Source organism: Xyrauchen texanus, chromosome 29 (genome assembly GCF_025860055.1).
Source record: "Xyrauchen texanus isolate HMW12.3.18 chromosome 29, RBS_HiC_50CHRs, whole genome shotgun sequence".
Classification (NCBI taxonomy): domain Eukaryota; kingdom Metazoa; phylum Chordata; class Actinopteri; order Cypriniformes; family Catostomidae; genus Xyrauchen; species Xyrauchen texanus.
This window is the reverse complement of record NC_068304.1, coordinates 24,406,396-24,430,045: the sequence shown is the minus strand read 5'-3', so window position 1 is coordinate 24,430,045 and position 23,650 is coordinate 24,406,396. Positions and strand designations below refer to the sequence as shown.

The 23,650-nt window shown below is 37.5% G+C and overlaps 1 protein-coding gene across 1 annotated transcript in view; it reads right to left on the bottom strand.

Moving 5' to 3' along the window:
- LOC127623272 (repulsive guidance molecule A-like) overlaps positions 1-21,904 on the bottom strand; it is a 67,955-nt gene extending 46,051 nt beyond the window's left edge. Inside the window, exon 1 of the mRNA XM_052097656.1 lies at positions 21,841-21,904. The gene's annotated coding sequence lies outside the window, so the exon portion shown is untranslated. The remainder of the gene's footprint in view (positions 1-21,840) is intronic.
- Positions 21,905-23,650: the final 1,746 nt, after the last annotated feature.

The following is a 23,650-nucleotide window of genomic DNA, read 5'->3' as shown; positions in this document are numbered from 1 at the left end:
GTCGATTTCTTTTTCACAACCCTCTCTGATTGTCCATGGTGAGAAATGACTCCAGTCTCTCTATATGATTAGACAATAAGTATTGGGGCAATACCTGTAAATGGGGCGATGAGTCTGTCTGGGAAAGACAGAAGCCATAATCTCAGTTTGGTTGGATTTAGTATATCTGCTCCAGTAATCCTTAACACAAAGCCTGGATGAGTGCCGTCTTTGTGTGTGTCAGAATAGTAGGCTTGCAGAACAAGCCTTGGCATGTATTTTCTTTCTTCTTTTTCTTTCTTCTTTTTTCTTTGTTCAGTGGTAACACTGTGGCAGGTACGGAATCTTAGGTTACAGTGGAGATATCTTCTGACAACATGGAGGTGCTGAGGGTAGTGGGTAGAGGGTGGGGTGTGGACCAAAATGTTGGTGTGGAACATAGCAACAGTGTGCCTCTATACAACTACACTGGTGGCCATAATTTTTTAAATATGTAAAGATTTTGCTCTTATGGAAGGAAATTGGTACTTTTATTTACCAAAGTGGCATTCAACTGATCACAATGTATAATCAGGACATTAATAACGTGAAAAATTACGTTTTCTCATTAAAAAAATCCTCCACGTGCAGCAATAACAGCTTTGCAGATCCTTGGCATTCTAGCATTTAGTTTGTCCAGATACTCAGGTGACATTTCACTCCACGCTTCCTGTAGCACTTGTTGGGCACTTCTCATGCACCTTACAGTCTAGCTTATCCCACAAAACTCAATGAAGATCCATAAAACTTTTCCAGTTATCTGTTGTCCAATGTCTGTGTTTCTATGCCCACTCTAACATTTTGTTTTTGTTTTTCATTTTCAAAAGTATATTTTTCTTTGCAATTCTTCCCATAAGGCCAGCACCCATGAGTCTTCTCTTTACTGTTGTATATGAAACTGGTGTTGAGCAGGTAGAATTCAATGAAATGTCAGATGAGGACATGTGATTCATCTATTTCTCAAACTAGAGTCTCTGATGTACTTATCCTCTTGATTAGTTGTACATCTGGCCTTCCGCATCTCTTTCTGTTCTAGTTAGAGCCAGTTGTCCATTGTCTTTGAAGACTGAAGTGTACACCTTTGTATAAAATCTTCAGTTTTTTGGCAATTTCAAGCATTGTACAGCCTTCAATCCTCAAAACAATGATTGACTGACTAGTTTCTAGAGAAAGCTGTTTCTTTTATTGTTGTAGTTTTTTTTTTTTTTTTTGTTGTTGCCATTTTTTACCTAATGTTGACCTTAAGACATGCCAGTCTATTGCATACTGTGGCAACTCAAAAACAAACACAAAATCAATGTTAAGCTTCATTTAACAAACCAAATAGCTTTCAACTGTTATATGTGTATTATATGTTTGATATAATGAAAGTGATTTTCAAGTAGTAAATTAGCAATTTAGCATGATTACTCAAGGATAAGGTGTTGGAGTGATGTCTGCTGGAAATGGGGCCTGTCTAGATTTGATCAAAAATGACTTTCAAATAGTGATGATGCTGTTTTTTTTTTACATCAGTAATGTCCTGATTATACCTTGTGATCAGTTGAATGCCACTTTGGTTAATTAAAGTACCAATTTCCTTCCGAAACAACAAAATCTGTACATTACATCTGTATGTTACTGATAATGTGTTACGGGAGCCAACTCCAATACACAGATTTTGGTCATGCGGGAACCAGGAAGTAATCGCGTTTGTTACGAATGAGGCAACGAAGGCAGACGAGGGGGTGCGGATCCAAAAGCAGTTCTCTTTATTGACACGAAAGGAAACAAACAGACATGAACAAACAAAACTATCACGATGGGCAAAATGAGAACAAAACACGAAAACACTGGAGCTGGGAACACAGGCATGGGAGCGAACATCAACAACATTCAACAACAGACAAGGAGAAAACAAGAAGCAGGGCTTAAATACACAGGGAGTGATGACTAAATAGGACACAGGTGAGAACAATGAACAAAATGGCAGTGATGATGACAGGTGGATACTGGGAAGTGTAGTTCTTTAACAAAATGGCAGTGATGATGACACAGGGCAGACAACAGAGGAACGTGACAGCGTTCACATAAAGCTCTTTCCTACTACAGGACCTAAAGCCCATTTTAGGTACTTTTACCCCAAAACAGTACTTTTTTCATTTTCGTATATGAGGACATATACTCTATGACTCTTAGCCATTTAGAGAGATTTAAGGCTGTCTTTTTAGCTCTTATTCTGGGGTAGGTAGCTCTACCCTTATAAGAAGGACTGTGGGAGGTGTTGCAGCCTCTATGACTCACAAAGCAATGAGAAACGAAAAGAGTCGGCAGGCACAATGAGTATACAGACTTGTAGCTGCTAGCCTGATATTTCATTTTATACTGCATGGACTTACACATTTTCAAGCTCCACTTTTAATCATAATATGGCCAGTTTAGTATTTTTTTGTATGACTAATGAATAGTAAAATATATTAAAATAGTACAAAATCCAAAGCAGGTTGATATTTACAGTTACATCACATTTATGCATTTGGCAGACGCTTTTATCCAAAGCGACTTACAGAGCCCTTCTTACAGGGACAATCCCCCTGGAGCAACCTGGAGTTAAGTGCCTTGCTCAAGGACACAATGGTGGTGGCTGTGGGGATCAAACCAGTGTCCTTCTGATTACCAGATTACCAGTTATGTGGTTTAGACCACTACACCACCACCACTCCATGATATGAACAGTGAAACATCCCAGTGCTGTTATGCTAAATATCAGCACTCTTGAAACACCACTTGTCCAATAAAATTTGAGGTTCAGAACTAACTATTGTAATAAGAAGTATGCAATGGCCATAATCTAATATTTTCAATTATTCAGTGGTGCTTTCAAAACGACAATGGTAGCTAAAATTGTCACCGGTCCTTATGCAGATGAAGCATTTTGAAAGAACAAAAGAACCACAGGTGCAAGCTCATTTTACACCTTGACCTGGTTTGTCAGCTTGTCTGCTGAATTTGTGCCACTGCAAAGTGAAGTGTCAAAAGCAGCAAATCTCGGTTGATGGGAGGAGGATTAAGGGCAGTGGCTGCAGAACAAACACAAGACTCTTTGGGTTTGAGGGAAATTTCTGACAGAAAATTTTATTTTTCTCACATTTTGAGATTTCTTTCAAAATCGAACCCATTGAAAGAGTGAATATTTGATTGATTGTGTTTACATTTTTATATGTACACCTTATAACACCTTGCTGTGTACTTGAGCAAGGTATTATAGAAGGGGAAAAGCAGGTACAGCTGTTAAAATACAGTATCACTCTTTAGACACGATTTTGTGTGTTTATTTTGTGTTTCTTTATGTGTGTGTGTGTGTGTGTGTGTGTGTGTGTGTATGTGTAGACATAAATGCACCTGGGGGTGTCCATACTTGCAAACCCTCTGAAAACATCAAAGCTGTGCTGGTTGAGACATAGAATACCGGTATCATTGTCACTTCAGCACCTTAGGCAGGCAGTGGATGTGGAGAATAAGTCATTTGTCAGAGAGGGGCAAGTTGAAACTACAACCCTATTTGTTCCACTAGAGCAGGTTATGGATCCAGCTAATGAGAAGAGACATGGTCTTAGACATCTTGAAGCACACACACATTCACATGCAAACACTGACTTAGATGTGTACACACACATAACCCCCCTAATAGCCACATGAAAAGAGAGAGGGAGAAAGAGTGAAGTTAAGTTTTGTAATCTGTCTACATTACAGTGATATGGTGGAACAGTCAAGTGAGGTTTGATACATAATCAAGAGACCAATGATCATTCATCTTAAAGTTTCTAGAAGTTATGATATGTCAAAAGGCAAAACTTCCCTTTGACATCCTCTGACTCATGAAAAAGGCTCCTAGACTGTCAAAAATGTTTAGTCAGTTAGTCTGAAATAAGCTTCATGTGGTAATATCATCTTCATGTATTATAAGTAAATTATTTTATTAAATTAAAAATATTATCTTTTAAAAAGAAAATCATGAAAAAGGCTCCTAGACTGTCAAACATGTTTAGTCAGTTAATCTGAAATAAGCTTCATGCGGTAATATCATCTTCATGTATTATAAGTAACTTATTTTATTAAATAAAAAATATTATCTATAAAAAAAAAATCAGTTAGTCCTAATCAAATTTATAAGCGGTGTTCCAAGAGTGCTGATACTCAACTATTTCAAATCACATTGTTTTTTTTTTATTATTATTTTTTATTATTATAAGCTGATTTTTCATAGTTATCAGTATATTGCTGTGTATTTAAACATGCTCATTGTCTGTGCTGTGCTAGTCATTAGCAGCCTGGAACATGTCCTTCTTCACCGGCATGTTTTGGCAGCTGTTCTCAGACCAGTCCAGTCACCTGTCAGTGCTTTTCATGTGACATGGACATGTCTGTCTCACAGTTAGCCAAACCTCAATGACTATAGTCTCTTTGCAATTAATGGCCATCAAAGTGACACTCAGTTTTAATCAAAACAGACCTTCTGAATTTATTCAAAACATGCCTTGCCTCATTCTGCATGATTTCAATGAAACATATAGTATCCTAATTTGGATGTATGTGGAATTTTGTGGGTGGGAAATGTCTATTTTAGCATGATTTATGAGTGCTATTCATGGCATTATAATTTTTTTAGGCATGGCAGATGAACCGCAAACAAAGAATCTACTTTGACACATTAAAATGTTTGATATGCATTGTGGGTCCTGGCTATAAAGTGATCAAAAAAATTCAGTTGCTTGAGAAGCATCAGAATTTAGTGCTCAGTCCACCAAATTTCCATGCCGGCATCATAATGTTAATTTTACCTTTTATAGCAAAAGTATGATAGCTACAGTTGTCCATTTTCTTGTTCATAAAAGAAAGAAGAAAAGTAAATTGTGGCTATTTTGCACAAATGCCACTGTTTTGGCACAAATGCTACTATAGCATCTCCATATGTGGGATCTGGTAACTAACATCTCTCCCTTCCAAAATACAGTACAGCCACATGTATACATGTTGTCAGGGCCGCCATTAGGATTTATGGACAGGGGGACAACATTTTCCAAATTGCGAAATAGTGACAGACTTTGACTGTGCAGAGTACTTTTACGCTGCTTGTACATGCTCATTGCCAACCTGAATATGAAAAACTAATATTTTAATAAAGAGTGTTTTCTTACTCTTAATGAGTTTTGTTTTATTTATAAAAAAAACAACAAAAAAACAGCAACCCTTACTTACTGCGGCACAGCCCTCATCCATCGCACTGCAGCACTGTCCACCACCACCTACCCATCCTTGTGTTACTCACTCACTCACTGTTTAGGGATGCTAGTCTCTCCCTCAATGGACCTGCTCTACATGGTGGGGATGCTCGTCCCTCCCTCAGGTTCTGATAGAGGGTGATATCATTATAAGAGTCTGATTATTTTCTCGCTGACTTCAGGCCTAAATATTTGCTAATTGCAAGCTTTAGTAATTCCAGCAGGTTGCAATATAATTGTCTTATAATTAGGGATGGGTATTGTTAGGAGTTTATCAATACTATTTCTCTGATCGATACTCCTTATTGGTTTGTTTTTTGTCAATTATTAAATAATTGATAAAAATATAGAATTTTTTTAATGAATGTTGTTTCTAGAGTAGCAACAGTAATATTTACAACATCAAAGTCATTATATAAACTCAATATCTCACTGGAAACAAATCTAAAATGTAAATAAAATAATTGTATCCAATGGCTGCTAAGAAAGCAGGGAAGGCTGTCATCAAGGGGCTGTGTTTGACGTCAATCAATCTGTGCACATGTGGGTCAAGTGCAGGTGGACCTGTGCTGCCTACATAGCGCCAGGGAAAATTGCATGTTTATTTTTTATTTTTAGATAGACGTCATATAAAAAATTTTGACTTCTTAGCATTGGTAACGTGTTAATTGGTACCATTAACTTAGGTACTCTTTGTCCCACATTTGTTGGGATCTGGTCACTGATCTGTGTGTGTGTGTGTGTGTGTGTGTGTGGAGGGCAACTCCGAGATTATAAATTACACCAAAACGTAATAAAAAACGTAATGTCGGAGCTTATCAACACTACAGTCTTTAATCATTTAGCACCGGGTCCCATTTAATACCGGGTTTTGGTACCCATACCTAATTATAAGGGCATTTATAGCTATCTATTATATTGATATCTTATCTAGTTAAGTGAACGTGGTAACGTTATTTAAAGGTTAAGATAGCTAGCTGCAGTTTTATTCGCTAGTCTACACTAGCTCCTCACTTTTGCCACGTTCAGCTTCGCGTCATACCTAGTGCTTCATGCTTGGCAAGAAATCTGGCCATCGCCTCTCTGCTTCTTTCATTCACTTTTGCTCTCTGTTTACTCGCATTTCTTTGTTGTGCCCCTGATTTTAACCTTTGGTGAGGCATTTTGACTCTAGTCAGTCCATTAAGGGTCAACTATAGACCTTTGCATGGGCCCCCCTGGGCCTTGGGCCCGGGGTCATCTGTACCCGTTGACCCCCCCTGACAGTGGGCCATCATGTTGTCACCAAATATAATTACAGTTGACATTTTTGGACATTTAATTCACACTTAAATAACATTTAATTAATTTTATTAAACAACAAAACATTAAACAAAGTGATATCTGCAAACAAATTATGCTATCCAGATCCATTTTTGTAATAACTTTTTTGCAACTGATCTCAATGTGATTTAGTCTTTGGGTGAAGTCAGTTACACTCAAGTTCACACTGGCACCCTTGCAGAGTAACCACAGGCGCTGTTCATCACATTTGTAACAGATATGTTCCTGTTCCTTGTTGACAACTAGAAAAAGGCTTAATTTGTAACATTTTATAGATAGATAGATAATATATATAATTAGTATCATGCATTACCATTATGCATTACTACTCTAAATGTGTACAGATAAAAAGCACTTCAGTGTAGTTTTTGCTCTGACAATGTGGCAGTGAAAATGCTAGAGCTTAAGTATATGTCAGCCATGAAATGTTTAATGAAGGATCAAGAGTTGTGCAGGGAGAAGTGGGACAGTTCGTATGGGAGTCACTTTTCCACATTTTCCGCAAGTCTGCCATCTGACTGGCATGTCTGAGCACATTCCGCAGAAACAAATTGGTGGGGACGTGGATATAGACAGTACATTGTTGAGAGGATTACTGTCATATCCATTTGAATATATTTCTCAAAGATGTTAAATGCAGGCTGCCCTCATTGGCTGCTTCTTTTACAAAACTGTCCTCATGAAAAAAAAAGGAGGTGGCCATCATAGCTGAAATGGACAATTAAAGCTGCATAGTAAAGACTGGGCCATTGCTCAAGGAAGAGTTGTGTCTGTAAGGGGAAGGAATACTATAAATCTCTCTGGAATACTATAAATCTCTCTGAAAATGTTCTGGTAAACGTCTAGAGCCGGCTTAGGGGAGTGAAGTGATGAGATGCAATGTGCTTTTCAATCTGGCTAAGCACAGCTGATTTTTAAACGTTATTATTTGTTGCTTCATTTAGTTGAATAGAAGACAATGACATTTAATTCAGTTTATTTAGTCAATGCAAACCCACAGTAAAAGGCATTGCCCAAAGTATGAAGAAATATAAATATTCTAAGATTTCATGAAAGGAAAAAAAAATCAATTACAAGCAATACAAGACAACTGATAATTAGAGGAAATAAAGATAAAAAACATGAAATAATATAACGAAATAATATACAACAAAGAGCTACCAGAATAAAAGTCTGCTTTACTAATACTTTAAGTCTCACAAAAAATATAATATGCATGTTATAATGCAAATACTAATACTAAAAAACGTATTTAATTGCAAATGTATTATATTTATAAGATCTTTTTAAATTATAAGTGTGTACTGTGATGTTCTACATGTTGAGCTCAGTCTACCCTCCATGTTAGTTTAAGAGCTTGTGTCTCAAAGCCATTCATGAATGGACACGTCAGTAGCTTTCTGTAATGACTGACATGACAATTTCTGCACACACATAGTATTTTATTACCTTGTAACTTCATTTATAAGTAATGAATACAGCAATTTCAGATTAACGGCAAGAAAGTTTGGGTTAAATGGTGTTTTTAAATAGCATAAATCCTAATGAATAAAGTGTGTACCAAACAAACAGTAAATTAATAAATAATTATTTGTAAGTCATGTGCTTTAAAATGGACTGCTTGCATTTAGTAGTATTTAGTTCATAACATGGTTTATGGATTACAATACATGTTGGAGAGGCTAATACAGTACATGCACTTTTGCTCTAGTCAAATTGGTTTACAAGTCTAATTAAATTGTCAAATGAGAGAATGGGTCAAAGATTACACCAAAGCACTTTTGACTCTTAAACTTATTTATGTAGCTACTCAATGGTGCCATGATCTTTTTTGAAATGCTAATGTTAATGAATAAATAAAATATTGCTGAAACTGACTTGATAAATAAAATCCATGTTCCATTATTCATATTGGTGACAGCTAAATTAGACTTTATTGTTTTATGCTCATTTTTTCTAATGGTATTCAAAATGCAATCTTTGATAGGAAATACAAATGAGGGGAGAACTAAATAAAACTGCTGGGACTCATTGTATGAGCATCTCCCTTTTTCATTCCAAGTGTGCCGTAACTAAGCATTCGCCAAACTCCACAGAAAACATCTGATCTGTCCTGTTTCATTTCCACGGCCAGCTAGTTGCTCCACTCAATTACACACACAAAACTATCACAAATATGTTATTCAAATCAAGAAATAAGCACAGACAACTAATGTTGACAAAAGAGCTCTAGTGACACCACAAAAAGGCTCACTCAGGGTGAGCAGCATTGCAGCAATGACGGTTTTGTATGGGCGACAGCTGGTTTTGTTATAGTTGACTGAAAACAAGTCGAGTTGTGCTGGAAGAGTGTTAGAAAAGACCTCGAAGTTGTCTGATTTTGGAATAACGGCACAACCATTCTATGCGGTCCATTCAGCATGGCCGGATGGATTTTCCCATCCCAGTAGTTCTCACGCTTAGTGCTACATCTCAAATAAACCTCCTATGGATTCCTTACTTTAGAGAAGAGGCAAAGGATGGGTTAGTGGGAGTGGGGCATTGGGGCTGGGGGGAGGGAATGGGTCACTTGTAAAAAGGCGTTTTATAGAGATGCTGATTTCTCATTCAGCCCAGGCTGTGGGGGAACAGAGGCCAAGGAATGAATGCAATGTTGGAGAAAAAGAGAGAGAGAGACAAAAGATTGAGATGAGAGAGAGAGAGAGAGAATGTTCCAAGCTCTCTTGTAGGAGCTATAACGCATGATGTATTTTGGAGTTGAAAAAGAACTTCCCACTGGGAATAGGATGCCCCTTGAACCCTGCCTGCAAAAAATACAATCCTCTGCTAAAGCATTCAAAGTTCAAGGTGGCTTATTCTCACCTGCATACAGAGAGAACTGAGAGTGAGAAAGGGTGGGAGGCGCAACTCTATCCAAGTGCTTATCAGAAGCCCTGCTATTCTTTTGCAGCCAGGCGGATATATACATGTAAAAGTCCTGCTTGATTATGGTAAGATGTGAATTTGCCAGATTGTAATCACATTCACTCAGGAAGACTATTGAAAAAAGTACACAGGACTTCAGCCCTGCATATTCCTGCAGCTCACTTCCCTTTCCCCTGTTGTTGTGTGGTAGATCGAGCTGTAGGCATTTTGAAGCATAAAGATGAAGAGCTGTCATCCACAATAACGATCGCAAACAGAAACTTTTCTCTGCATACCCAAACAACAAACAGCATTTTACAGCATTCACAAACTACAGCATTTTTCTCCTCTCAATGTTTTTTGGGACTTTTTAAATGCTCTAGTTCTCAACTATAGATATATGCAGTATAAACTGTAACTGTACTGTTTTTAAACATGGATTTCAGCCAGACTAAAACAATCATTTGTCATGTAAATGATTTATTTCAATGGAAATTGCACCAGTATGATTCTTTCTAAGCCAGACAAACAGACCTAGATAATGCGATTGTAGCCTGGCTTCGCTCAGCATGTTATTTGGACCACAATTGTCCTCGGCATTGTGCACACTCCGAAAGACAGAGGATGTTTTATATGTTTTTACCCAACATATTTTTCGACATTCCTTCAAATATTCTATTACGTAGTGTCATGTATACTTGGAAAGACAGATGAAGACTGTGGCTGAACTGTGCATAAACCATTTGACAACTGATATTTACTTTTAGGTGTGACACAATTATCCTGTTCAACAGCTTACAAGAGCGGGTTGAATACTGTCTGTATAAACAAATAACTTAAGTCAAGCACCTTTTTTGATTTTCGCATTAGCCATTAATAATGCCTGTAACCAGTGTGACTTTGGTGATTGCAACTGACACAACATTATTAAATTAAATGCTGTTTAATCGAGGTGCAAGTTCACATGCCAAATCATAATATACTGCCATTGCCTTAAAAAATTTTTTTATTAGTTTTAACTGATTGAAGAGTAGGGTTTTAACCATTAAACTATTGTGGATTTATGACATGACAGAAAACTAGTTGTCCAGTTTCGGTCCGTTCACTCAGCGCTAAACAAACTCACTCTCAAAAAGCAGTTGTGACACCTGAAATGGTCACAGAATGTAGTTGACACTCTTATTTATGACCAAACTGTATGTGATCATTACTGTATTTAGCACTCTAAAACAGGAATGGCAAATGCATTAAGCTGCTTTGTGAACATGGTCTCATCATCCTCTAGTTTTCTTTGTGTTCTCTCTTTCCACCACTCTCACTTTTGTCTTGTTATTCCCAGTCTTCCAACACATATGGGCAGTTTCATCCTCATTCTTAATTTGCTAGAAGTACGAATTATGCATGGACACTTGCAAACTTTGTTGTATTTACCGAAAAATAAATTTTCCAGCTGACATGACTCTTAAACAGATGTTGAAAATGTGGAAAATAATTCCCAGTGGAGAGAGACCAAGAAAAACAATTGGTTTTCCACAATACGAGAGGATGAACACATGGACATGTGGGCATATGTAAGTGTTTGTGTGAATGTGTTTGCATGCGTTTACCTTAGTGCATCTCTGTTTATAGGAGCATCTGTAATCTAACCTGAGGTTCTGCTCACATTGTGCTTAACAAAACACAAACCCCATTTGAATACATCAGAGGATTTGATTGTACTAGTTGTTGATTGAATGTGTCTGTTTCTGTGGACTTAACCATAATAGCATCTTAAAAAATGAAGTGCCTCAACTAAAATATCATGTCTGACATATCATGAATATTTAACATTTGAAGAAAATAATGTTTTGTTTTAGTAAATCAATGTAGAGACTCTTTGTACCATATTAAAGATAGAGATCTCAGGCTGGCCAATAGCATTCTCCAGAAACATAGTCATGGGAGAGACATGATATAAGGCATTTACTGACAGCCAGTGGAAACATTTAGGTTTCTTTGGTTACAATAGGGTGATTCCAGGCTGTACATATAGCCTCACATTATAGATTATCTTTCTTCCATCGCCTTTCATGTTGTGGCCACCCCCACACTCCTTTTTTCCACAGTATTCACCATTAGAAGGCTGCTTTATAAAGGTTATCATTTTCTTTTTCTTCCAGCTTCTCTTTTCAGAGATGACCATTTCTATTTACTGAGAACATATGCAGCAATCTCACAAAAAAAAAATAAAAATTTTCACAGCATTCATGGAACGACAGTGAAAATGAATTAAGAGAGTGTGTGAGAAATAGAGAGACAGAGTATGTACAGTCCAATTAGCCATTATAGACTACATCTGAAGAATGTATAGGCGCATATCTTCTTAACGATTAAATCTAGATGTCTATGGAGTCACGTGGCGCCATGCGAGGATCAGACGTGTGAACGGCGAGCTCTACGCACTTTGCTAGTTTGAATAATTTTTGTGTCATAAACCGGTGAGATTCAATTAGAAGACTTGGAGAATCGTAACCGGCAAAACAACGTCCAAATTGTTGGTATTCCTGAGGACCAAGAAGGCCAAGATATGGTGAAATTCCTAGACAGGCTCTTCCTGAGTCTGCTTGACATAACAGGCCATAAGCTGGAAATCGAGCAAGCTCACAGGGTTCCGCTCGGAGATTCGCGGATGGAGACAGGCCCCGATCAGTTTTGGTCAAAATTCTGAGATCATCTGATAAAGAGCTTGTGTAACACGAGGTGAGGAGTAAAGGAAGTCTTTCTTGGAAGAACCACAGTATTTTCTTGTACCCAGACTTTGTGAAAAATCAGATATTTGGATACTTTTGAACCCATCTGGTAGGGACTATACATTTTTTTAATCAGTTCATATGGTTTATTCTAGAATAGATTTATTTTTATACGAATCCCTCATTTCATCTGTTGTTGATTGTTCAATTGGAAATTTTTAGTCTCAGAACACGCCCTGGTGAGTTTAGAGGTGTTGCCACATACGGAGAAAATGAAATCATGTAGTTGGCACTTTAATGTATCCCTTTTGCAAAATCCTGATTTCCAACAAATGCTAATGGCGGAAATCAGTGTCTATAAGTAGGCCAACTGCACTTAAGGCAGTTCTTAGGGGTCGGATCATAGAGTATGCCTCATTCATCCAAATCCAAAGTGGAGTTGGAAGGGAATATTAAAAGTGCAGAGGCAGAGCTAAAGTGTCAAATATCTGATGGCTTCAGAGAATTGACCTGAATGAAATTTAGATTTAATACCATTTTGTCACAGATGGTGGAGTTTTGGCTATTCTGGTCATATTTTGATTTGGGGGACAAAGCAGGTAAGCTTTTGGATAGATATATAGCAGAGAGTCTTTTCCCACCATTCCGTCAGTGAAATCTGCTTGCGGTAAAATTTTTATCTCAGCCATTGATATTAATAATGCTTTTATCATTATTAATCTTGATCTCTATAGTTCCATGTCTTTGTCTAATGATGAAGATATTAGAAACTTTGTGGAACTATTAGAACTCCCTAAATTGACAAATGAGCAACAACATTCTCTTGATTCTGAGATAAACTTGGAGGAGCTTGACGAGGTAATTAAGGCCTTGTCTACAGGCTTCCAGTGGCTTAAACAGGGCATTAAGTATTTGGCATTTTATTGACAGCAAATTTGTCAGATTTAGTTAGTTATTTTGACCCCTTAATAAAAAGGGCAGAGTGATGTGGGCAGGTGGGCTTCATTACATTTATCTATAATTGGGAAGGTTAATGTTATTAAAATGAATTGCATTCCAAAATGTAACTACTTTTAACAATATCTCCCTGTATATATCCCCCTCTCTTATTTCAAGCAATTTGATAGCATAGTGAAGTCCTTCATTTGGAATGGTAAGCGTCCTAGATTACATTTGAATAATTTACATAGGCCGATTGACAAAGGTGGACTAGGCCTACCCAAGATTTTGTTTAATTACTATGCATTCGGTCTCAGATATTTTACTCCTTTGTCGCTTCCACCTGAGAGAGCCTTGCCCCTATTTTGCCATTGCAAAGCCTTTCTATCAAACTAATCGGAGAAGGTAAGTTACACCCTGTTATCTCGCATTTGCAATCAGTATGGACAAAAATGTCCAGAGTGTTTAATTCAGAAATGTATTTACATGCTGTCTCAAGCATATGGCTGAACCTTGAATTATGTATTAATAAGTCCCCTTTCTGCTGGTCAGAGTGGATTGTGAGGGGGGTTACTACACTCGGTGACCTATATGAGAGTTGAGATCTTTTGAAAATGTTGGTATTCCCAGATCTTAGTTCTATAGGCATTTACAGCTGTGCCACCCACTCTGTATTGTTTTTGGGAGTAGCACACACACCGCTAAAGTGGCAGATACTTTGGGAGAGGTGATTTCTGCTTTTGGAAAAGTTAATGAGGCATCAGTGTATTACTCTCTGCTAATTCAGAGTCTGGGGTAGGAGCTTTAACTTCTAGGGGGGGTAATAGTGGGAGTTAAATGTGATTAAATGTATAAACAATGTATTTTTCCTCTGTGATATGTCTATGAATCAATTAAACATTTTCATTGAAAAAACAATAATAGAATTACATATATTTTGATGAACATGAACATGCACCTGTGGTAGGAACAGCTTACAGATGGTAGGTAATTAAGGTCACAGTTATAAAAACTTAGAACACTAAAGAGACCTTTCTACTGACTCTGAAAAATAGCAAAAGATAGGTTCCCAGTGTCCCTGCTCTTCTACGTGAACGTGCCTTAGGTATGCTGCATGGAGGCATAAGGACTGAAGATGTGGCCAGGGCAATAAATTGCAATGTCCGTACTGTGAGATGCTTAAGACAGGAAGGACAGCTGATCATCCTCGCAGTGGCAGACCACGTGTAACAACACCTGCACAGGATCGGTACCTGAGAGAGACTGGACTGAGGGCTTGTAGGTCTGTTGTACGGCAGGCCCTTACTAGACATCACCGGCAACAACATTGCATATGGGCACAAACCCACCTTTGCTGGACCAGACAGGACTGGCTAAAAGTGCTATTCACTGACAAGTCGTGGTTTTGTCTCACCAGGGGTGATGTTCGGACTTGTGTTTATTGCTGAAGGAATGAGCGTTACACCAAGGAGGAGGAGGGTCTGTCATGGTCTGGGGCGGTGTGTCACAGCATCATTGGACTGAGCTTGTTGTCATAGCTGGCAATCTCAATGCTGTGTGTTACGGGGAGGCCTTCCTCCTCCCTCATGTGCTACCCTTCCTGCAGGCTCATCCTGACATGAACCTCCAGCATGACAATGCCACTAGCCATAGTGCTCATTCTGTGCATGATTTCCTGCAAGACAGAAATGTCAGTGTTCTGTCATGGCCAGCGAAGAGCCCAGATCTCAATCCCATTGAACATGTCTGGGACCTGTTGGATCGGAGTGTGAGGGCTAGGTCCATTCACCCCAGAAATGTCTGGGAACTTGCAAGTGCCTTGGTGGAAGAATGGGGTAACATCTCACAGCACGAACTGGTAAATCTGGTGCAGTCCATGAGGAGGAGATGCACTGCTGTACTTAATGCAGCTGGTGGCCACACCAAATACTGACTGTTACTTTTGACTCTCCCTTTGTTCAGGGACACATTATTCCATTTCTGTTGGTCACATGTCTGTGAAACTGGTTCAGTTTATGTCTTAGTTGTTGAATCTTTTTATGGTCATACACATATTTAACATGTTAAGTTTGCTGAAAATAAAAGCAGTTGAAAGTGAGGTAAACGGTCTAATTTTGGCAACCTGTAATTGGATGCCAAATATCATAATGATTGGCTGTTCACAATGCTAATAATTAGCTGCTGAAATTTTATTGGCTGCTGACTGCCATTTTGGTTGAATTTTCCAATAATTTTTAAGGATATGTTAGGACTTGACCCAAAGAAGAGGCATGCCAAATTCCAACTTCCTTGTTCAAAGTGATGCAGAGTTATAACTGGTTTTTAGATGTAGTGCCCCCTATGGGCAGAATTGGACAAGATTTGGCATGTAACCATAAAATGTCTTTAAGTTTAAGCTTTCCAAGTTTGTTTAAGTTTGGACTTTGTGTTTAGAAGATATAGGTCAATAAGTACATTTGGATCATCACAACAAATTTACAACTTTTTGTCATGATGGTCCCTAGATAATGCATACAAATTATCACATTGTTTTGCAAATTGAACCAATGGTCTAGGAGGAGTTCAAAAGCCCCCCAACCCCCCCAAAAATACAAATAACATATTCACAAATTAAACTGGAGATTTAAATTTTCTTTCACTTGACTCTGAGTAAATTGAATTTTCATTCTAGCTTACGGTTGTGAAGATATTGTTGATATTTCTCTAGAAAAATGACATAGCAACTTTTACTATGAAACACTCTGTAACTCATTGAATAATGTTGGTTTTGGACAATGTTAATGAGCAGATGTGCTTCGTATTTACAATGTGGCAGGCAGAGGTGTGCATAGAGTTTTGTGTCTAGTCCGCTAATGTGTGAGGGTGGATGTGCAGTCACACGCTCAGTGGGACCATGGGGAGGCAAACAGCCGATTCGCTGACAGGAGGGCAGAAGGGGCTGCTCAAGCCAAACAAAATCAGCCTGCCAATTAAGTAAAGGCTGATTTAGTTTTGATGTGCCATCCGTGCCTAAGAGCCCTCCACACCACAGCACCTGTGTCTAGAGATTAACTGAGGGACTGCAGATTGAATCCAGCACAAATCATAGACTTTGCCTTATTATTCCCAGGCCAACCTTCCCATCAATTTAGAGACAAGTAAAAGGAATTAAATTTGCAAGGAGAAGAGAGGGAACTGGGATGCCAGAAAGCTCCTAATGAGCTTGCTGAATACAGCAGCGCTAGGCAACTAGCAAGTCCAAAACACAAGAACGGAAGCTGGCCTTGAGGCCTGGTTTGTGACAAAAAGCCTCTAATTGGAATCTCAATAGTGGAGAGCTAGGCATTATGTATGGCATTGTGTACACATGACCAATCGAGTGTGAGAAACTATATTACTGTAAGTGTCTTAAAGTTGGAGGGCTCTTTGTCTTCTCTGTGGACATTCCTTCTTTGATTATCAACAAATGGCCATGAAGAATTCATTCATAGTTTCTCATTATTTCCTGTGATTTCATTTATGGGTAGAAATATTTTAGGAAGTTGACCTCTGCAATGTGACATGCTGCATGAAAACTATTTTTAACAGCATTTTGCTAATTCTTTTACAATTACAGCTCACTCATTTTATTTGAGAGACTACTATTTTTCATTTTAAAAATGGATTTGTCACACCACAGAGCCATTTAAAATGAACTAGTGAAGACAAAAAGGTGATGAAAAATTATGAAAAATAAATCATGACCAGTCACAGCACATAAAATCAAAACTTTCCCTTGCATATAAATTTAAACCAAAAATCTTGTCCATGGACATGTTACACGTCAACTCTCCTTATTCGGAAAAATAAAAAAGTTGTCATTATTATATACACTCATTCTTCCTTTGTTCTAAATCCATAAGACTTTCTTTTTAAATTCACAAAGGGGGAAATTTTGAAAAATAATTCTTCTCACTTATGTCATACAATGGCAATGCATGGTGACCACCTCTTCGAGTTTCAAAAGAACTCACAAGAACAATTCAGATGTCGTAGAAATTATATCATGCAAACCATGCCTTGTTCTGAAGGCATACGTTAAGGTTTAAAAAAAAAAAAAAAAAAACTATTATTGTGAAACTGACCAATGCTCTCCTGTGTTTTTTGAGCTCCTTATCACCTGATATATGTCTATGTATGGAAGGACCAACAGATCTGAACGCCTCACCTAGGTGAATAAAAAAATATGGCACCTTGCACCCTGATCCTTCATAGATGTGTCCTTGTGCCATGCTGGATCCATTTAGTCTAAAGTCATAAGTCTTGTGGTCAAGTCTAGAGAAAACAGTAACAGATGGCATAGTGAGATAGTTGCATGTCAGCGGCTTCTCGCAAATCTGTGTTGGGCCAGCAGAGGGTTATGAGCAGAGTGGACCTCCTGTTTCTTTTCTGGGGGGTGATAAATTAGGGAGGTGTTTTTTTTCTTCAGGTCACAACAAACTTTCAATGATGTTTTGAAGTCTTTTATGTGGTCACAAGTTTTGGTTGGAAGAAAGTATTCTCTGCCCTTAAAAAAGCATGTTATTTATTTTAACCTACCATTCATGTAATATATTTTCTGTATTGCTGTGTTTGAAATTTAAGACATTATCTACATTTAGACCTCAGTTGCTACAAGCTATGTATGCTTGTTCTACAAAACCAACCATATGTTAACCTAAATCAATCTAAATCCATTGTGGCAATTTTATGAAGCTCAAAGTAATGTCAGCTATGCAAAAACAAAACTTCTCTTAATGCTGTTGCCACTTGTAGAACAAAACAGACACTTGTCTGACTAAAATTAACAGCATGTTGTATGTGGGGAAACTGTTGTCACATAAGACGCATTGCATGTCAGAGTCTATAGCAGGTGATGAGGCTTACTGTGTGGCAAATGCTTTAAAAAACAATGGGATCAAATGAGCAAGGGCCATCAATGTCTGTCTGTCTGTTGAATCACTTTTCTGTAATCTCTTATATAGTGCAGGAAAGTTAGGAGACTAAGGCTTAGAATTGGATTTATAGTAAGTTTTAAATCTCACAATCTCACACAATCAAAAATGGTTACTAACTTACTACACTGAAAAAAATATATTTTCTAGTTACGTAAATATAACAGAAAAAAGTTATTTTTACATTGAATAAGTTAAAGTGTGAAATTGCAGTAAATTTAGTAAATTCCACATTTGTAATCAGTTCAGCCTTAGGTATGCTGCATGGAGGCATGAGGACTGAAGATGTGGCCAGGGCAATAAATTGCAATGTCCGTACTGTGATCAGTTCAGCTTAATATGATTAAATATTAAAGTAAATATTATTTATTATTGCTTGCTATCTTATCAGGTCATCAGGTACTATTCCTAAAGTAGAAAACATTGTCATTTTATTATCTAATTTGAGTAAATTTCACAGTTAAATAAAATAAGTAAATTTTACATAACTTTTCTAAGTGGGTGTTCCCAGTATGCACCAGGCTTGAATGATTAATGAGCTTGCATGGTTTCAAGGTTTGCAAGTATTTACACCTTTTTATTGTTGATTTTGTTTTTACATTTAGTTTTTTGAAGTCTAAAGTTCATTTTCTACTCAAAATTACCTGTTTTAAAACATTTAAAACAAATCTGTTGAGTGTTAAAATGTCGGTGGTGTGGGAGTTTTTTTAGTGTCTGGTCTGTGACACTAACATTTTTTGTGAAAAATTAACTGTATAGCAGGCTAAAAAGGCTCTTGAAAAAGTTATTTTTCACAAAAAAAATCTTTGTTATTTGAAAGAAGGTTGTATTAAACGTTTCATAAATTTGCATGATTTAATTTGTGCTCATTCAATGATAGTGTGATGCAGGGCGGAAAGACTTAACAAGATCATTTATTTTTTATAATGAAGATTTCTTTGTTTCACTGGCACAAAAGGGGGATTAAATAACAGCAAAAACAAAATAAACAAACAAAAATAAAAAATAAATCCATATCGGCATTGGACAAATTGTTATTTTAAACATCGGTATCAGCCCAGAATTTCACAATCGGTGCATCCCTAATTTTAATACTTGTTTTTTAAAGTGCACTCAGTAGCTTATGTCATCTTGGAATTACAGTGACACCTAATATCATCCTTCAAAATAAGACGTTTTCAGTTACAGATGCTATTGTAGAATTACACCATTTACAATAAGACATGATTAATTTAATCCGTGAATTGAAGTGTCCAATAACAAGATGGTTACTGAGATTAGCAAGTAGTATTCAGCTGGTCATGTAATTCTAAATTGACAGCCACCATGTGGGCACCTCTCCCCCATTTAAAATAAAACAGCTTTTATAAGATTACTGATATGACTAGAGTTCTCATCTCACGTGAGTGCTCATGATTTCATACATATGTTTCAAAATGACAATTATTTTCTTTACGAGTAAAAATGTTTTAATGGGGAAAAATTTACTGAGTGCACCTTTAAAGACGGTGTACATCAGATTTGTAAGTTAAAGTTACAGTATTACTTTTTTACTGTATTATTAATTGTATTACAATTTAATTTGCTCTCACTTTAGTCGATATTGTGTCACATAGTTAAGTAGATTTTACTTGATTTTATAACATTAAAATTCACTTAGAAAAACTGTGTGCAAAAACTTGCTAAAAAGAAATTAGGTTCAACTTTCTAGTCACTTTTTTAGTGTACACAGCAAAAACAAATCTGAAGTGAGTTATTTTGTTAAACTTCTTTCTCCTACATCAGCTTAATATGCAGAGATAAGTAAGCCATTTGTAGGTTGATTTCAACAAAAATATTTAAACACTGTGGCACAATAAATGCATTGCCCTCTTTGAGCATCCCAGACAGCTCGACATAGCAACAGTGGCTCAACCAATGACATCTTTTTTAAACGTTTTGTCCGACCAATGACAGACAGGGTCATGTTCAGTATTGTTTTTAGAAAACAATCAACATATTGACATTTTTTATTTAATGTAATTTTTTTATATAAGTGCATTTTGTCTTGTTCCATTGCTTGTTCAAAGCTAAATTTAAATGGGGTTATGCTTGAAAAAGGTGAAAAAAAAAAAAAAAATCAAAATCAATGACATGAAACAAGACAAAATATACTAAATAATACATTTACAAAAAATAAGCAATAATAATATAACATTTTTGCTTTATCTAGTTAGTGAGTTTAAATATTTTTTAATGGAAAACAAGATAACAGTACTGATAATTAATTGTATTTATTAATTGTATTAATTATTTATTTGTTTATTTTTGCTGTGGAATATGGAATGTTCTTACACTCACCATATGGCCATTGGCCACTGTGTGTAATCTAAGATTAAAACCACAAACAGTCATGTTCCTTTAAACTTTAAGTGAACCTTCTAGTCCTTTCCAGATGCCAATGTCAGAGAAGCTTTCAAAACCTGTTGCATTGTTGCTTGTCTGTTGCTGTGTCTTGTAAAATAAGGGGATTTTATGTGTCTTGGGGGCTGTAGAATAAGATGGTTGTTGAGGTGTGAGGACTGTGTGGAGGTGTGAACAGGTGTCTGGGTTCATTGGAATGTAGGAACGGAAACTCCTCCAGGTGCACAGCTGCACAGAGGGGCACTGCTGAGACACGACACATTTATGTTGGGGGGGTTGTGTTTATGCAAGCATGTAACTGTCTGTGTGTAAGTATATGTGGGTGGGTGGGCAGGTAAGTGTGCATGTGAGCATGGGTACTGGGAGAAAAACGGAGAAAAAGGCAGTTAAATAACTTGTCACTGGTGTCAATTTTTTACCTTTTCCTGCTACTTTATCAATTACCACATAATTATACTGCAAGTGATTTGCAAACTTGTATTGAAAAAGCAAATGCCAAGTGTTCTTGTTTTTCCTATAGACACACATTAAACACTCATCCATCACAATTTGTGATGGGTTGGCATTAAACACACTCTCTCATTGATAAACAATCATGACCTTCCAGACAATTGTGCCAACAGCAAAGGTCAGAGCTGTGCTCACATTAAAAGTGAGAATAGGCAAGGACATGGCAACAGTAAACCTATAATTGGGTCACGATACGACATCACACACACACACACACACACACACACACACACACACACACACACACACACACACACACACACACACACACACACACACACACACACACACGTTGGTCTACCTATCATTATGAGGACTTTGGCAAATTGGCAAATTACTTTCCATAGACTTGATGATTTTTATACTGTACAAACTATAGATTCTATCCCCTAAATCTAACACAACCCCTAAACCTAACCCTCACAAAAACTTTCTGCATTTTTACATTTTCAATAAAACATAATTTCATATGTTTTTTAAGCTATTTAAATTATGGGGACACAAGAAATGTCTTCATAAACCACATTTATAGCATAATACTCTTGTAATTAACAGTTTGTAACCCAAAAAATTGTCCTCGTAAACCACATAAACATGCCCACAAACACACACACACACACACACACACACACGCACACGCACAAGCACGCACACACACACACACACACACACACACACACACAGTTTTCAAGTGGGAATACATTATATTGAATATTCTTATTTTAATTATATTCTTATATTCTAGGCTAATACAGCCTGTCAAACAAAATTGCGTATAGACAAACAAACCCAGGTACTCACCAAAAGTGCAAGTGTGAAAGCACCCTAAGAGCAAAGCAAGCAGCAAACTTTTATTCAAGGCACAGATGGTCAATGGTCCCAACATTACAAACAAAGGTAATAGTCCTGTGACAGCAGCAAGAAAATGTGTCTGCCCAGATTTGATGCTCTTCCACTGACACATTCCTCCCTGATGTCAGTGTAAACTTCAGGCACTGTGCCAGACACGTACCCTCATGTTTGGCTGTCCTTGGGACAGCAAGAGCTGTGAAATGCATTCATCATTCGACGCCTTCTCTCATCCAATGAATTTAAAAAAAAATATTTCTTCTTTTCTTTCTTTTACTATCCCCCAGCCATGTGGTCTCTTGCTTTATTTTGACGCTGCTGGATTTATATGTGGAGTGGTGGTGGCGTAGTGGGCTAAAGCACATAACTGTTAATCAGAAGGTCACTGGTTCGATCCCCACAGCCACCACCACTGTGTCCTTGAGCAAGGCACTTAACTCCAGGTTGCTCCGGGGGGGATTGTCTCTGTAATAATTGCATTGTACTATAAGTCGCTTTGGATAAAAGTGTCTGCCAAATGCATAAATGTAATGTAAATGTAATTTATTTCATGTGATTATCTTTCAGAACTCCAATTGCTATATGTCTTGTCAGAAGATCTGAATACTACAATGCATGACAACATTATCTGGATTGCTCAGAGCACACAGACGGCTCAGGAAAATTAGTTCTTAGACAAATGAGTGTGAGACAGCAAGGCTTCAGTGCTGCCTCAGGCTCAGACAGATAGGAGGCAGAATACCGTTCAAAAGACTGTTAAAGTGTCTGCATGACACCAGTGGATTTTATTTCATTTGCAGCCATTTCCATAGATGACAAAGACACCCTGCACTGCTGTATTTACACCAATGAATACTCTAACAAACATAAAAACACATTGCAGGAAAATAGTCATATTCTATTATATTGAGCTATTTTTATCTATACTTTTCCATATAACCATAGTGGATGGAGGTTTTATCACTACGGTCATCACAATGCATTCTGGGATTGTCTTCTCCTTAAAGCATAATTTTGACCAATAGAATATGTCTTAGAATGCAGAATTATAATAATTCTTACGTTTTGGAACCACTTTCATGTCTTGATCATGTATATGATGCTTCAAAAGTTTCGGTGATACCACTAGGTTTTGGAATTGCTCCTTTACACAAAATATATACAGAGACAAGAGAAACAGGCACCACATATTACAGCTCTGAGGAAATAGAGGCAAAAGAGTTTAGAAATGACTGCCCATTCCCAAGAAGCATTGTGGATGATGAAATCTAATCAGTTACAACCTCAAGCTACTTACTGTATGTATCTACTGTATCTACTTACAGTAGATCTGAATATTTAGCAAAACAAAAACATAACTTTATGTAAAGGGGTATAAGGGAAATGAGGAGGCAAGAACCAGCTTGGCTTTAATAATAAACTGAACCAAAAACACACTAACATAAACACACAGAGCAGCTGCCTGTCATCACTGACCGCCTTTATCCCTCGTGCACCCCATCAGACTGATTGAGGACCGGGCGTGGGTTGATCCAGCCCGGCCCCGCCCTCCTCCGCTCTACACTCCTCCCACCGTTGCCTCAGGCCGGGGAGCCCCCGGCATGACATACACCCCCTTTTATCTCTAGTACAGAGAAAATGAATGTGAGAGATAGTTGTTTTGTGTGGTGACACCATGTGGGTGATCTGTGTCCCCATTTGGTCAAGTTGGACCCTGTTAACTCTATTTCAGTTCACCTTGTGTATGTGCAACTGAAGTTCA